Here is an 18676-nt window from a genome sequence, read left to right as displayed (position 1 = left end):
ACAACGGTCCACCCTGTACTGCTGCCCCTCACAAACACATACACACACATGTCAATTGGTGTTACCAGTGGCTGGCTTGGGCATACCTAACCCACACCTTGTGCATATGATGACACTGTGCCACCTCCTGCATACTACAACATCGGTGCAGGTAAAGGTAAACACGTTGCTGATGCACAGGGTGACTACATAGATGTGTATAAGTAGTAACATGTTGGTAACTGTTGTGTGTTGCAGTATAAATGTGTGTATATCCCATCAGTCCTGCTGCAGTAACTGTATGAATGTCCTCAATTGTTATCTGCACCCATACTACTTAACAAAGTGTACCAGCTGCACACCATCACATGCTAACATTGACTATGGCAATGCGCATCTTGTGCTATGTAGATTCAGCTACATGTATCTGTTCTGTCACACATGCATTTATACACACCCTGCTACCCACACACACATGCACACGCTCACCTGCCATTCCCATTATTTATCACCCTACATGAGTAGCTGTTGATACATGACAGGTACACATTTCAGAAGTGCACTATGTTGTTTACTACTGGCATCCCCTTCTCTACCTATACTCACAGGGTGCAGGCAACCTCATCAGTTGGAAGATGTAATGTGCATCAGGTACTGTAGTACCCTGATTGACACAGCAAACATGTTTCCCATACAGAAATGCACACACAGACACATCCCACATCCACACACTTGCCACATTCAGGCTTCAGAACACTATCTAGGTATAATCGAATTACATGTGCATGTTACAGTAGCATGTAACACTATACTGAGTACTGGCAGTTAGTTGTCTTTTGTCATATTTGTCTGTATAGAATAAAAGAATTGTTTTATTATCCTACTCCGTTTGTGGACATTACTTGAAGAAGTGTTACCTTACATGTTATCAATTTACCACCACCTTCTGTTTTGTAGTTTTGTTTGTATAGGGTGCTATCAACTTATCACTGCTTGTTAAGGGTAATGACCACCCTGCAGTTCATAGCCCCATGTGGCAAAAAGCCACATCCACTATCATTATTGTGCACACACACTAACCCGCCAACAGTAAAACACATACTTTCCATTTGCAAGATTCAAACTCATACCTAACTGTGCAATGACGGTGAAACAAGACACATTAGCAAGAGTGTGCTATTTGCAGTAGTTGAAGAAATCTTTACTAATGTTGTACTTAGAGGGTGCTGACATCATCTGTGTGTAGGAGGAGGGATGTGCACCACTATAGTGTGTTCTCCCAGTTGGCAAAAGGCAGTTAACCCTCCCAGCATAGGTGCACACACACATATAAACCACACTCATACATTCCCTTTTGCAGGATTCAAGGCCCCCACCTAACTACGTTATGACGCTGAAGAAAGACACATTAGCAGAAGCGCTATGCTAATTGCTGGAAGAACTTTACTACAGGTGATATAGTTATACAGTCCTGAACATCATCACTGTTTCAAAGGGATCTGCATCCTGTACGATACTATCATGGTTGCTAATAAAGGACATTTCCCACACACACACATCCCGAAGTGTTGGAGGTTTTGCATATGTGGGGATCCAGAACACCAGTGTGATTAGTATATGGTTTGATTGCAGCAATGAGGGATATACTCCCAGTGGTGGAGGCAGTTTGTACTCATGTTTGTAAGATCAGCTCTGAGTATATCTGCCCCTCTTGTGGGAAGGTTGGTTACCTGTTCCATGGCCAAAGAATGTCTGATTAATGGGAACCTTAGAGCTTGGAGTATTGTGGCTTGTGCTAATAATGTTTCACAGTCTATGTTTGGGTAGCTGAAAGCATCACCCAGTATGATGGTGTTTGCAGAGTAATCCTAAACTCTCCTGTGTCAGCATGAAGGCTGTGTGGGAGACCTGAGTTTGAGAGGGGTGCTGTAAGAGCTCCTCTGTGTATCTTTCCATGTGGTCAGGGAGATGCGTCCCAACAGGTAGCTGACTGTGACCCTCCCCTTTATGCTCATGTCTGGATGAGCGGCTTACGTCTGTCAACAGCTCATGTCAAGCAAAATTGCACACCCCTCATAAATGATGTGGGAAACCTTCAAAAGGCCCAAGGCCTGTTGAAAATATGGACCAGACTGCAGATACCTGTATAGAGGCAGTCTGTAAGACCTGTTCAGGAATGCATGGATCATGAAGCCACATATGAAAGCATGACCCAATTCTCTCCAAATGCACAGATGTCACGCAAACCGGACACCAGCCATAAACACACTATACAATAGAAGAAGGATGAAGCGCATGCTACATGATACAACAACCTCCCCAAAATGTAGAGGCACCACTGATGAGTATTGGAGAGAACAACTTCTACAGGCACCCATATATGATTGTCTAAGGCCATCTTTGAGAGAGGATTCCACAAGCCACTGAGGATAATCACAAGGCTGCCTGTAGTTATGTTAGTAACCACAGGTGGTACTACCCAGATATGCTCAGAGGTAATACAATATGTCACACAAAATATAAAACACACAGACATTGCCATAATCCTAGTGGACAGGTAGGTTCAATGCTGCCTTCTCTCCCCACCACACCAAAAGGGAACATATGTCTCGCATCACAGTGCTTCCCCCCCCCCCTGACATCACAGATGCTCAGGTAAGAAGAATCGCACCTTCCCAAAGCAATAAACACTGCATCAATGGGACCAGACAGTGTCCCAGGCTGTGATCTACATGAACCACAGAAGGCATACACCCAGACATAACACCACTGTTCAATCCCAGCCTTAATATATGATATGTGGCCAGAGAGTGGCATACAGCAACAGTGGTCCCTCAACATGCAGGTGGTGCCGTCACGGATCCTGGACACTACTAAGCCCCATATGTCTGACTAGCTTTGTCTGCAAAGCTATGGCCGAAAGAATCAATCAAAGAACCCTCACATATCCCACCAGATATTGTGGACCTACAGACATGTCACCATACACAGTTTGTCTTTGTCAATAAGGCAAATCCATGCCTATCGAAACCTGTTTGCTTTATTTGAAACAGATCCGCAAGAGCCACTGTCAAAGTAGCGAGAGGTCCACACAGCCTACCCTGGACCTTGCTATAAGCCTTCGGATACAATACCCCACTTGTGCATTCTAAAGAAGCTCACCAGTGTACATATTAACCTAACTATGTGACTATTGGTATTGCGTAGTGGCTCAAGGGAACTGGAACACACATGGTAGAATTGCTGGAGCCACACGCGTCCGGCCTCAACCTGGTACAAGTGGTGTCCCTGAGACAACCAAAGAGCCCTAGGGGGCTGTCATGTTCATTATCATATTTGTCATAGGTGATACAGGCCAACATGTGGAAGTACTTTAGTAATGGCTCAGCAAGTCACAGGTGACTGCGAGACTGAACACCATAATCAACTCAACGAAAAGCTAACACGCGCATCCTCCAAAAGGACTCTTGCAAACCGAACATTGTGCGACAGCCATGGCCTCAAGCGTGAATGACAGAAGAGTATGATCAGTGTCCCCTATTGTCGAAACACTAAATGACCACAATGTTACCACATATGTGTTAATCCAGTAAAAAGTGCAGACCAAGGAATTATGGACAACCGGAGATTGCATGGGTTGATAGCATTCTACCATTTGACAACAGCATGGACAAAGAGGTGGTTTAGGTAAGCATAATGATATGGGCCACATCATCATGGGATCCACACCTGTAATGAGCCAGGGGAGGACATTGTGCCTTTATACATCCCTCATCATGCCGCATAATTGGAAGTATGATGAACCATAGTCGGCATGCACCTTACCAGTGAACACCTGCAGCAAGCTGGAACTACCACATTAGCAATTGCTACCTCGACCGAAGGGATCAAAGAATTGCTCAAACAGATGCCGGTTATACTGACTGGTTAAAGTAGCAGCAGCTGTACTCAGTGACATACTGCCTCTTCATAGGCAACGTCTGGTAGCGCTGACATAGAGAGGCCAGGTCATACCACTCACCATAATGGCCATGCTGCATCTCCAGAATATCAGAGTCCCACCAGGATACTGCATTTGGAAGTACTTGAACTTCAGGAGTGATATACATAGGACATGGTTGGAAGGGGCACAGTCTTCACAACTCAGAAGGCACCCTTCATTTCCTGATTATTGTCCCAATATTGAGAGTTAGGTGTACTGACTCAGTATTTATCTTCAGAGCGATATTAATGACTGGATGTGACATTGTAGGGATTACCCTGGAATTTATCACTTATGTGTCACTGTGAGAAAGAGGCACAGTATACTGAAAACCTTGGAGAAGGAGGGCATAGCAAGACAGATTCACAATGCACATGTTGAAAGAACTGCGCTACATTCTGGCTAGGTGGATACATGCCCTGGGCAGATATTATCCTGTCGCAGAACCTATAGACCCTATGTCTCTTTTCACCATTAGCCTATATTGCTGTCAATCACCAATGTAATCTCAACTCCCGGTAGCATACTTGCAAAGGTCAGGTTGTCAGTCACCTCTATATAGTACCCAGTTGTGGAGATATGTGTGTCATGTAGTAATGTCACAGGCTGCACCCACATGTACACCCGCAGTCAACCCTATCCCCTACCCATTGATGTACATCACATGTATGAGATGGAAACACCATTCAGCCAAACTGTAACAACAACATACTAAGTCAGTCAGATCGCATGGACTGCATATGACTCGAGTCATTGTCCACATGCCCACCACAGCTGTATGTGGGATAATGCGCTCACTGGAAGGATACATGAAGTAGGAACATGGAAGGGATCACTGAGCAAGTGACACAGAGCTGGTACCAGACCCCCTGACCTTGGATTTGGCATCAGAGCCTCACCAGGATTTCCGACAAATTACTGATTGCTAATGAATAAGTGTATCTACAACACCTAGCTGAATGGTTCTTAGCATGCCAGTCACTGCATTCACTTTATGGAATACTGTCTTACCACTCCCACAACAGGTGAGAACATGCGCTCCTGTACATTAACAACATGTGCCAGACTTTTATGCCCTTTGGACCAGGATTGTGCATCCCTCACTACTAGAAGCTGATAGCATCTACATCTCACACTGTATATATACCGTCCCACATGCAGCATCTTGCTGCAGAAGACCACGGTCATAATGTTACCCTGCAATGCCGGAAATACCATGTATTCACATGTGACCCAGGCATCACATAAGTGAAGTCAGTTGAAAGTCTCAGGCCACATGCATGTGTGTTTGGCTTTTATGCTCCACATCATGTGTTCATTTGCCACTCCAGCCGGGTGTAATCAATGTCTCATGCATTATTGTGGGGACAACCCACACACATGGGCGATTCTGTGTGTGCTAGCAACACGTAACATGGCATGTCTTGTAATCAAAGGCCATACATAATTGTGATATTGTTTAGGAAATGGATATGTTGCATCCTGTAGTGTGTTTTCCCAGTTGCTTTCCAAAGGGATATATCCAAGTCATACACACTTACCCCCACTTTCACACACACATTGCCACCTGCTGGATTCAGTTCAAAGCCCTACCTAACTACTGCTTGACGTTAGAGATGCCGCGCGTATTAGTACGAAATTTGGCTATTCGCATTACTGGGGAATGTCTTTTCCCCTGATATACTTATAAAGGTGCTAGCGACATCATCAGAGTTTAGAAGGTGGAATGATCATCCTGCGGTGTGTTTTCCCAGTTGCCAAAAGGGATGTTTCTTTCATACACACTTACCCCTTCACACACGCACTTGCCTGCTGGATTCAAACCCCCTACCTAACTATGTTATGACACCAGGAGCCCGGACGGCATTAGGCGCCTTGCAGCTGTCGCATTGGTGGCTTTAGAATGTCGCCTTTCTCGATATACTTATGGGGTGCTTTTGACATCATCAGGAGGTTTAGAAAAGTGGAATGATCATCCTGTGGAGTAATGTTTTCCCAGGTTGCCAAAGAAAGGGATGTTTTCTTTCATACACCCTTACCCCCTTCACACACACTTGCCACCTGCTGGATTCAAACCCCTATCTAACTATGTTGCTGACACAAGGCGGTAGGGCCAGCATTAACGCGGTGCGCTATTGAAGCATTACAGCGTGGGAGAATCCTTTTCTCCAATATACTTATAGGGTGCTGACATCATCAGAGTCTAGAAAGTGGAATGAAGATCATCCTGCAATGGTGTAATGTTTTTCCCAGTTGCCAAAGGGATGTTTCTTTCATACACCCTTACCCCCTTCACACACACTTGCCACCTGCTGGATTCAAACCCCTACCTAACTATGTATTTATGGCACTAGAGACAGGCGCGTGCGTACTTTGCCAGCATATTCAATGGATTTACTGAGAGAATCCTTTTCTCCAATATATATAGGGTGGGGACATGATCAGTGTCTAGAAAGGGAGGATGGAAAAAGCATCCTCTGGTGTAATGTTTTCTCATTGCCTAGAAATTGCTGTAACATTTGGACCAAAGTGTGTGAGGCATTACTAGTTCAGCCTTCCTACACAACAGCATGTTGTGTGAAAGATGTCTCATTTATCTAGGAGTGTGTGGGGCATGCCCAGTGGTGGCTGACCCATTATGTTGAACTCTGCAGCCCATCACATTTGTGGATGAGTGTGACCTTCAGCAAATACCTCCAGTTTATGGTTGTGTGTTCTGTGTGCCATGTTTATTGTAGATTACTGTCCGAATGCTTTTTAATGTGAACAAAACTGGGAGTATACTGTGCCTGCAAGGTTTTGCATGGGATACTTTGCACAATTGTTATCAACATCCGTTCATACTGACCCTAACTGCTGTAGCACTGTCAATTAGTGTAGTGTTTCAGTACTCAGACTCAGAAAGATCCACCTGAACCACTAGGTGCGAGGTGACTTGACGCATAGCAGGGATGTATGTTGCTTGGACATGTTGGAGGGATGGAGTTATCCGCTCGGAGACTCCTATGCTGTGGGAATACCAATCCTGAAAAGGTCCATTTGAGAGGGCAAGGAGCACGCTTGCTGGCTGTGACGTTTTCAAAGAGGTATCTTGACCTAATTAACTAGTCGGAGAATGTGTTTTGTCCATCAACTTTACATTTGTAAGCGTAGTTTGACATGTCATATGTCTTGTTTAGTATACTGTACTATCTGTCTACCTGTGACATAACATTGATACCCAGGGTAAACCTCCCATCTCCCATCCATCATTAGGGATTCCTGTTGAGAGGGGACTCAACCAGTGTCTTTATGGACAACCTGTACTGAAGTAGTTTACTCATGTGTGGGGGTGGCTTCTGTGTTTTGGATAATGCACGGGTACAGCATGTCACTATAGCAATGTCAGTGCTGGGGTTCAAGGTCCTCATGTGCATAGCCTTCCTGCCATTCAGATTGTACCAAGGTTGCAGCATGTGCATTTGATTCCAGCTTGGACATGGCGCTTTCTGCATCAGGCACAGCTTTTAACAGATCTTGGTGGACGAAAAGCATGGCGAGACGTGTGGAACTGCCACTCTGTTTAATCAGACTACACATTATACATGTGTGTCCAGCTCTAATCGCCTACTCCTGGTGAAAATTATACTGTTGTGAGATTTTACAGGTTAACTGGATGTGTGTGCATGAGGTTACACCCCACAGGGGCTGTTTGTGGTCATTTCTACTGCTGATGAAGATAACTGCCAAAGAACCAGGGTGACCTCCCTACATGGCCTTCGATAATCAGAACAGCATGGACCATACAATCATGACACTGGAAACAGGACCACTCTCCACGCAAAGGGAAAGTGATCCTGTCTGGTGGACCCCAGCCATAAACAAGAGCTGTATGACAGATGAGGGGTTACTAATGCACAAGACAAGAGCCTACATCTCCAAAGGGAGAGACAGCTGAGATCAGCACCTAGTAAAGAAGAAACTACATTATCTCCTTAAAGAGACATGCAAGGTCAACTTGGGGACATAAATCACCAAGGAACAATGAAAATGGTAACCACACTGCTTTCTTCAGTTATGTCAGACACCTTACTGGTTGTGAACCCTCGGACCTTGTGCTCCAGAGTTTGGTACACAACAATATATATTCCAGTGACCTGACAGATATTGGCAGCATTTCGGCGGGACAGGCTTCAGTCGCGGATAATACCCCTCCCTCACCCCAAAACAAGATAGTTATCACTGCTGTATGTAACCTCACTGTCATCGTAAGATGTCCATGTAGAGAGCCACACTCAGCAAAGAACAAGTTACCGCAGCATCCATAAGGACCTGCTGGTATCTCCAATTACATGCTATCGTGGAACTCCAGAAGGGGCTGGACCACTGCTATACAACTGCTAGTTAACCTTAGTCTTGCTACGGATATGTACCTGAACACTGGCATCACGGCCGGCAGTGGTTCTGCACTCCACACAAAGAGATGCCTCCACAGACCATGGCAACTACCACCACACAGGCTTAACTCCAGCCTTGTCTGCAAAGATATGGGAAGGAGTCATGGAGCTCTTACACAGCACCACATTACTGACCTACGGACCCTTGGGCGTTTCCCACCCCATAAGTTCGAGCACTTTGTACAGGGACCAGATCCTGCCTTTTTGCACCCTTTGCTACCCGAAAAAGTACCTATCATGAAAGATCAGGGTTCTTCAACACATGTCATATGCTTCGAGGAATAAGAGGAAGTCCAGCTTTATTCAGGTGTCATACGCATACTTTACTGGAAGCTGACCTATACGACAGTATACAAGACCATGTCCAATCAGAGGATTTTACATTAGAGCATGCTCCACTACAAGCAATCCAAATCCACCAGAGCCATGAAAGCTGAGTATGTTGAACCTCAGCTTTACAGCATACATCAACTATGCTCAGGACATGCTGGAGGGACAGAGCCATAACTCAGAGGCATCTCGCACTCTAGCAGAGAGTATCCCAGTTCATGTTTGACAGAGGTCCCTCACTGACTCTCTTCAGGAGACATCTGGACAACTGCATATTGAGGGCGGGAGGCACAGAATTAAGAACAGAGACACAGTCATGTTGACATTCAAGATGCGTATAAAGGGTCATAATAATGTCACTACTGGAAGTCAGAAGGCACAATATTCAGAATCTATTACGCGTACTTATTACCACTAAAGGGTGGCCCAATGCTATCGCCACATCCACTATAGCTAGGCTTATACATGCACTTCAGGGCAAGATAGCACTAGTAGTATGACACTGTGAACATATAGGAAATACCTGGGAGCAGGAGGTTCCTGCTATTAGGACAGTGGTCTGCAGCAAGCCCCTATATATAGTAGTAGTCGGTTTTAGCCATTGGTTTTGACCATGAAAACTGTTCGCATGTTACTTCTTGTTGTGAAAGGGTACAAACATGGGTGTGTGGTTATCCATGCTATTGGCTGAAATTGCTAGTCCACCCTCATTTTTGTATCTTGTTCCCGTGATTTTTGCACATCGTACATCACTGTATTATGACGTTAGCCTGTTTTCCACAAAGGGTCGCTAATGCGTGGATATGGATGTTAGTTGAAGTCCTCAGGTCAATGCATATTGTACATGATATTACATTACTTAACACACACACATGGCATTCATCGTACCTCAGGAATTGGTGCTGCAGGGCCACACTCTGTCGGGTTCACATACTACACTCACCGCAATGCGTTTGGGAAGCGGAGGTTGTGTCATGCGTAGGCATCCCTGTTGCTGTATGAGTGAGTCAGAGGCGGGTATCAGTCCCAGTGTTCCTACTGACCAGAGCATATGGCGCTTTATCACGTTGCCCTCTTTGCCAAGGCCAGGTCATGCTGTACGCCTCGCCTTCTTCAAATTCATGCTACTTGCGAGTGCAGACCTGGTTTACGAAAGTGGCTTTAAAAAGTGCCTTTGCTATGGCACTTTGGATTAAGGCAGATCTTAATACTCATTTTGAGAATCTGGAGACAAAAATAAATTTGCTGCCGGTATGATCCTCGGAACCCAGGACCTACGGTAATTATTTAGTCTGTATGATGACCTACCAGTAAATACCGATGACAGCCATACAAAAACACTCTGCTAAAATAAATGTCGCGACAGTCAATAGTAGAGATTGGTATAAAGAGGCAATATAGGAGATGTACCATCGAAGCATGTGAGGTAAAGTTTTTGATGGACCGTCGCAGTTCCCGTATAACCTTCACACTCCGCAGAACATATCCGGCAGGCGTACCAGCATGGTCAGCCTACGTCACAGAGGACTGCAGCCTATCTCACATACCCAGCACATGGCGGTATTCGCGAAATCGCAGTGGACATGCGAATCAGCACACACCTGGCTGCGTACCAGTTAGCCGATGCTTGCAGTTGGTGCGGGAGATTCGTCGCGGATACAATGCAGATACCAAAGCATTCACGGTGCGCGCTCGCTCATGCAATGCGGTCGTTGCGCAAACCTGAAATGAAGAGAGACGAGAGAGGGCAGAGAAGAAGATATGCAGACGGCCAGCAGCAAGACCGCCGAGTGGCAGGCAACCAAGCAGCAAGCAAAGCACCACTGACACAGCAACAGCTGCCTTAACAAACCTGGAAGTGTGCAAAGTAGCAGGTTAATGCTGTGATTTGCTGTGGCTACCCTCAAATGTATCATAGTTCACCTATCTATAGCTCTATCCATGAGATAGGTTTGTGTGCATAGTCTGGAAATATATACATATGTATATTGCTGTACATGTTACCCTCACAATGACACTTAAAACCAACTTACCTGAAACAGAAGGCCAGTTATTGCATAATTACGAAATGAATGTCACCAGAGGTCCAGAAAGGGTTACTCCTCATTGGTGTTAGGACCACTGTGTATATATGTAAACTCTTCAGGTACCACATCCTGTAGTATGGCTAAGGAATTAATATCAGTCTGCAATGATAGCTGTGGTGCCATGTCCTCCAGGAGTGAATGGTAACACACATCCAGGGATGCCATTCTGCAACAGTGATGCTATGTGTCACTGCAATATTGAGGGTGAAGCCCTACTGGGACATTTGAGGATAGGGGAGGTTACGGTCATCATGTGGGTAACTAATTCCACTTGTGTGGGAGATGGGGGATATATCTGCACCTAAACTGTCTGCAATATTGCCAATATCTCAAACATGTTTTCCATGTGATATTTTACACAGTAACATCCCACATCCGCACGCTTACCTGCATTTCAGACTTCAAAGACACTTTATCTGGGAGTATATTCTGGTACATCTGCATGTTACAGTAGCATGGCCAGCACTAATACTGAGTAGTGTCGGTTGTTGTTGCCATGTTGTTTGGGATGATGGAGCATTTGTTTATCCCCTCTACTTTGTTTGTGGACATGCAAAGTAGCAACCTTACATGCATCATTGTTAACAACACCTTCCTGTGTTATTGTTCTTGTTGGTAACTGAGATTAACATCACTTGTCACTGAACATTTGGAAATAACCACCCGCAAAGTGCAGCATTTGTAAAACAGACGTCCACTTACATATTGTGCACCACACCAACCCTATAGTAAAATGCATACTTTCCATTTGCCAAAGGTCCAAACCTACCTAGATGTGTTGTGACTCTAAGGGGCAGACACATTAGCAGAATATTCTTATTTGCATTGGTAGGAACAGTCATCTTTTCAATGCTCTTTATTGCCAGAAGGGTTGGGCATCTGTCTTGTGTTTCACGAAGGGATGTACGCCCACCATGATATTCTCCCAGTTGGCAAAGCTTTCTCCACGAAGCGTTAATGCTGCCGCAAACCCTCATAATGACACACATGCATTCCTTGCAAGTTAAGGCCACCCTGCTATGTTTATGATACTAAAGAAATGGGCCGCTTGGTGACTGGCAACTATTAAATACTAAGGAGAATTTAGTAGTTGATCTGCCGCAGGGTGCTGACATCATCAGTGTTTAGAGAAAGTGGGAATGGGCTCATGGTGTGTTTCCCAGTTGCCGGGGATGTTCTTCTCATGCACTTACCCCATTCCCCACACACACGTAACGCGCGGATTCCAGGCACCGCCTGCTTTATGTTGTGACGCCAGAGACGGGCAGCAGTAAGCTGGCAGCTATTCGGATTACTGGGAGGTAGCATTTCTACTGATCTACTTAAGGATTGGCCTCTTCACATTTGTTTGGAATAGGGGATATTGCGCATCCTGGTATTTCTGATTGATAGAAGAACATTGAACTAAGGTAATGAGCATGCCAGATTCAACCCTTGTAGCATGTTAGTATGAATGATATCCTCATTATCGAAGATGTGGCATACTTGGTGTAGGCTTTCATATATTGTTATGCAGCCCATCACAGTTGTGGATAGTGTAGACAATGCTCCGTTTAAGGTTGTGTGTTCTGCTTGACATGTTATGAATTGCTGTCCGGGCTTCCTGTGAACGCAGCGGGGGATTATGCACAGTATACAGGTTTGCATGGAAGTAGCTTTGCGCCACAATTATTAGCATCCATTCATACTGACCCTTTTCGCCAGTACTGCTTATGGTGTAATTGGTTTATTTCGCCGCCATGGTGGACGGTATCCTGGGCTGGTCACTGTCGCGGTTACATTTCCGCCTGTACTGCTTTCTAACCTCTTTGGGGTCAGTTAGTACTTGCGATCTGCCTGAGGCAGTGCCTCTATAGACTCATGATGATACTGCTTACAGCTTAACAGGTCTGCAAAGCTAATGGAGGATCTTAATGGAACTCATAAAGAAGATATATGGGACATGCGGACATTGTGCACCTGTCCCCGGTTTGAAAAGCTGTTGATCAAAGACAGAAGTCGTACGCACGCCACTTGGACGACGTATAAAACAATTAACTAGGGTGCGTTGATGAAGGGGAAAGGCAGTCCATAAACCTACCTTGCCCTTGAAAACTTTCAGCATGAAATACCCCACTCGGGTATTGTAGAAACCCTACCAACAGAAATGTACCACCACATATGTCCACAAGATCAGGTTGCACCAAACTATCTTACGGATAGGACCGCAAGGTTAGAGTTACTGCTTACTATATCATCAGACCTGGAATGATCATATGGTCTCACAGAGGCTCAGTCATAGCCTAATGTTTGTTATCTGCAAAAGCTACTCAGAAGTACGGGCCAGCGTGGGACTTTGACTGAAGTTTGGGTGACATGGGTTGTAGTGGATGCGTCAGACGGTATCAACTAGAAGGACTCGCAGTTTTGAATAGCAAGTGCCGGGGCGACAGAGTCGGCTTGTAAAACATAGTCGCCGCCCTTCAGGGAAGCAAAGGTGACCCGAAGCTGCCATATGATGCGCGATCGCATCTAAAGCACAAGAGAGTTATCATGGAACCCGCAAAGGAGACCCAGATTGAAAACTTCGATCCACTGTTCACGGTAACCTCCTTACGGTATTCACTAAAATTAGCTAGTAGGACCTTCTACATTTATCACATGATCAGAGGATCACATCGGGCCTGGTGGGTCATTGATTTTATGCTCTTCACTTGTCGGGACCCGGTGATCACCGGGTACACTGCTTGTATCTGGATGTATCTCGCACTGACATCGCGTAGGGTGGAGGACCGCAGATAATCACAACAAAGGATAAGGGGTTCAACATCTGTCATATTTTCACCGGAATTGAAGACACTACCAGCTCTATTCAGTCACATACTGTCTGTAGAGGTGACATGTTATTGCATGACATTGCAAGCATGTCAACAAAGGGAAGTTAATGGACATGCTCACACTCCCAAAATCGTCAGTCCACCTGAACCCGCTAGTGCAAACGGAAACACACCATGCCGAAGGATGTACATTGGACGTGTTGGAGGTGGTTATCGCTCGAACCACGTAACCGCTGGGAGATACCAATCACGGGATCCGCCGAGTCCGCAGCGCAACGCTTTATCTGTTCGAGATTATCCCTGACCATAATGGATGATAGAATCATAGGATTTTACCGGGATCCTCGCAACCATTCACTCAGGAACGGGCGTAAACTAATGGAGCTGGTGCTGGAACCGTATAAAGTTGAGCGATGCCGCAACCGAACTCTGGAGCTAAACCGAACTGCTGGCAGGGCAGATAGCTAAGTATGAACCTGAACTATAGGCCTATCACTGACCATGTTGCATTATATTCAGATGTGAACTACTAGCAACCCTCATCAACATCAGTAGTGTATTCCACAGCGGTTACATTGTAAACCTATAATATACCCAAACCATTCCTAATAGTTGATGGATAGTGTGTTTGTCCATCCTTTATAAATAAGTACCGGTTTGACATGCTTATATGTCTTGTTTTGTATACTTTATTGCCTCTGTCTGCCTGTGACACAACATTGATGCCAGAAGTGCCTACCATCATACATCACTCGTTAGGATCCTGTTAGGTAGAAGATCAATAAGGTGACTCTATGGATAACCTGTAGCAATTAGATTTATAAAATAGTGGTAAGTGCTTCAATGGTATGGATAATGCAAGGTACAAGCAATCCCTATGGCAATAGCCAGTGCTGAAGGTTCAAGTCCCTCATAATGCATATCTCCCTGCCATCACATTTAGCCACCGTCGCGCATTATGACAAAAAGCTTGGACATGGCACATCAGAGCACAGCTTGTAATCTGGAGTATGCTGTGGCGATTAATATTGGAGCTGCGTCTGTTTAATCAGGCAACACGGCCCTTAATGTTTAGCTCTTGTCACTCCTGTTTGTGGACTTACAGTTGCTGAATATATCTAGAATTTTACACCAGAAACTGTTGTAGTCATTTGTAATGCTGCTGAAAGATAGCACAAGCGGCGCCCGCCGGCAGATATAAATCCCTCAGCAGTTAGGTTGGTATATGGATTGTTTCATGTTAGCCCTGCAATACATTTGGTCAATACGGGATATCTATCACCTTATTACCCCATTTCTGGCATTGCATATTGGGTAGTGTCGTAGATTGGAAAAGCACTGTGGGAATTGGTGAAGATTCGCTACTGGATTATCCACAGGGCTGCGGCTATGCTGTTTTGGTAACGGTGCCGGTTGTTTCTATGTGAAAGGCCTTTTGTGGGATGTGGCTGATACGGCTGGTGTATCAGATATGTCCAGGCTTGTTACGTGCTCTGCAAACATGTTCCAGCTGGTCCTTGCTTGTTGGCCTGTGCCTATGGAAGCATATACATATGAATGGTGAGGTCTGGGACCAGAAGCACATGGGATGCCTGTTATATAGTTTGAAAGCAGTCACGGCATGGCTGCTGCGTGTCTGACCATGTCAGTTCTGTCGTTGGTCTGGTTTGGCCCCTCTCATGACATTGGAGATGTATATATCAGCTAGTGAACAAATCTTGGGAAAACATGGGTTTTAAATTTGCAAGGGCCCGCTACACTGTTTGGGAAAATTGCCCCATCACTGACTTCAAAATGCAACTGAGTCCCCATGTTTAGGGGGGTCTGCACTTTTTAAACCCACACTGGGTAGGGGTTCAATAGATCCACAATATCTTTTTCTGTGGGACATGCTGGTCCTTTCCATGCTGTGGAAAAACCCCTCATGATTCTGTGGTGGTTGTTTTTGTATCCATTCAGGGGAAAACCTTTTTTGAGAACACCCCCTTTGTACTGCTCTTTGGGGTTTTCCGGGGGGGTGACATAATGTCAGGGGGAGTCTGCTGGGGAAATTTTGGCATTATGGGGGTTTGCCCTTTAGGATGTATGTTGGTACCTTTTTGTCTGGTTTTGTTTTCTGTGTGATCCAATTCCAGGAATCAACAACATCTTACTTCATTTGCAGCAGGGGTTATCTGTGTGTCCCTCTGTATCATAATGGGGTTTTCCCTACCCCCAGGGCATCTGTTTCATGTCCATTTTGTTTGATGGATTCTGGTTTTCTAAACCTTTTCAGTGCTAGTATGATACCAGGGGGAGGTGCAGGTCAGAAGTGACTTCACATTTGGGGCTGAGATGGTATCCATTAAGCCCACTGGGGCCCGTGGAAACCACAAAGGTGACTCCTGGCCCTTTTTGGACATCTGGGAAGCATGGACCATGCAATCACAAATGGGACCCCCCCCGGGAAAATGGCCTGTCTGGTGGAAACCTCAAATGTATAACAGATGAAGGATACTAATGCAAGACAGGCTACATCTCCTGGAGCTGTGATCCGTGTGGCTACATTCTCACATGACACCCAAGTTCAACGGGGGCATAAATCACAGACAAAAGGTAACCCCCTGCTTTCTTCAGTTATGTCTGGCCCGGGTGACCCCAAATTTAGATTTGGTACACAAAAACTTTTTTTTGACAGATATTAGTGACACCCGGGAGACCAGTTCAGTGCAATGTCCCCCCTCACCCCCAAAATGATAGTTATCACAGCTGTATGTAACCTCACTGTCATCCTGGATGTCCATGTGAGGCTCAGCAAGGATACAGCATCAATGGGACCTGATGGTATCCCCAGTTGCATGCTATGTGAACTAAAGATGGAGCTAAACCTGTTTTGCGTGCTTTTTCCTTATTCGGATCTGTACCTGAACACTGGCGTGCCAGTGGTCCCACTCCAAAAAATGCCTACAGACCGGCGACCACCAAAAACAGCCTTGTCTGCAAAGCTTTTTAAGGGTATTTTGGGGCTTCCACAAAACATTGGTGTCCTACAGACCCCCATCCCCCAATTGCTTTGTACAGGGCAGATCCTGTTTTTAAAATTGACTACTTTGAAACTGTCAGTAGAGCCGTTGATGGGGGACACAGTCCACCACCTGGGTTGGGTAAGGCCTTTGACACAAAACCCCCTCAGGCATCATAGACAAGCTCAACAGCTGAAATATAAACCCTATGACACAGCATAGGTTGCAAAAAGACACAGAAACAGAACCCATAATGTCAACATTGCAGGTGCCTTGTCAGGTTCAAAACCAGTCACAATTGTCCCCCAAGGTTGTGTCCTGGGACCCTCTTATTTGGTATTTACTTTTCAGATGTAAAACTAACATAGGGGGGTTGGGCTGACAAAGTTTACAGATGACTGCAACCTGGGCACCATAGTGAATACATCAGCCAGCACATCCTACAGACTGCGTCACGACAGATAGCTGGTGCTCGACTCATGGCCTGAAACTGCCGCAACTGATTTTAGCCATCCCTTTGGGAGGAACACAGTACCCACAGATCTGTACAGACAGAAAAATTTTACGGGAAACAAATCAGACAGCTGGGGACACTAAAATTGACATCTCATTTGACACCCATGTTGCCAAAGTTTTTTGACAGACTTTCTATCTTCCCCACCTTATCAGGGGTATTCCATCCAGACCATAGGAGGTCATTGTACCACTATACTTCTCCTTATCAGGCCCATGCTTGAATACAATCCCCCATTTGGTATGTATCAACCAGGCAGCAGCTGGAGAGCCCCAAAGTCCCCCGAAGATCAGGTTTTAAAACACATGTCATATACTTCAAAAAAAAAACTTTTCAGTGTCATACCACATGCCCTTGGACATAAAAGACCATGTCCAATCAGGATTTGGTAGACATGCCCCCTGCAAGCAACCCACATCCACCAGAAACATGGGAGCTAAAGATTTAAACCCCAGCCATGTATAGGACATGCTAAAGGGGACAGAGTCATAACTCAGAGGCATCTCAAACTCTAGCAGAGTATCCCAGTTCATGTTAGACAGAGTACCTACTTTTTCTTCAAGAACATCTGGGGCAGTGGACAGGGGACAGACTGACAGAGGCATAGTCACGTTATTCAATTTGTAAGGTGGTCAAAAGTGTCACTACTAAGTCAGAGGCACAATATATCTATGGGCACAAATTTCCACTATGAGGGGGTAGCCACATCACTATGCTAGGCTTATAAATCAGTGGGGTAGCCTGTGTCTATGAAACTTTGACACTATTTTATGTGTAGGTGTTGTCAGTCACAAAGTTGTGGTTTGGGGGGTTTTCTTCCTGTATTCATTGTTTTTTCTATTCCTTCTAGCATGTCAAAGGGGTCGGGTTCACTGTCCCCTCCCTCATCTGGTGGACCTGGGAATATCAGGTGTTTCAATTTTTCCCAACCCCCCCTTTTCCCCTAAAAAATAAAGAGAGGGAACCCATAGCCAAAGGGGTGACCCATCTCAAAATAGGGCTGGCAAAACCCGAGGGATAAAAAACCACACACACCAAACCCCGTCTCCCTATCACTATCACAACTTCAAATTATCACATAGAAAAAGAGACATCTGGGGGTTTTCAGACATCTAAAACCCGACCACCCAGCAGACACCCCCACAACCCTACAGGGCACAACACATGAACAAGGGCAGTGAGCCAAACAGTCACAGCCATTACGGAAACACAATGGGAGGAAACCCGTCATGGTGACTCCATAAAACACACTGACATCCCCCACCAGATTGAGTGGAGGGCACATAAGCTGCCTATTGGGCACTGGAATCCACCCCTAATGCAGGGACTCAGGTCACTGAACTGCAAGACAAGTATCTCAGTCAATATCCATGCTTGGGGACAACCGAGATGTACCTCCCCGGACTACATGGACTGAGGATCTCTCTGATTATTGGCAGGCAGGTACCCACCTTGAGCAGTATCCTACCTTCACCAAAAGATGCCACCTAAAAAAAAGGGGACAGGGGAAAAAAGAAATCCAAGGGCCCT

Source organism: Protopterus annectens, chromosome 7.part0, assembly GCF_019279795.1.
Source record: "Protopterus annectens isolate FY-2018-M chromosome 7.part0, PAN1.0, whole genome shotgun sequence".
In the NCBI taxonomy this organism is placed as follows: Eukaryota; Metazoa; Chordata; order Ceratodontiformes; family Protopteridae; genus Protopterus; species Protopterus annectens.
Note: the sequence above shows the minus strand (reverse complement) of the source record.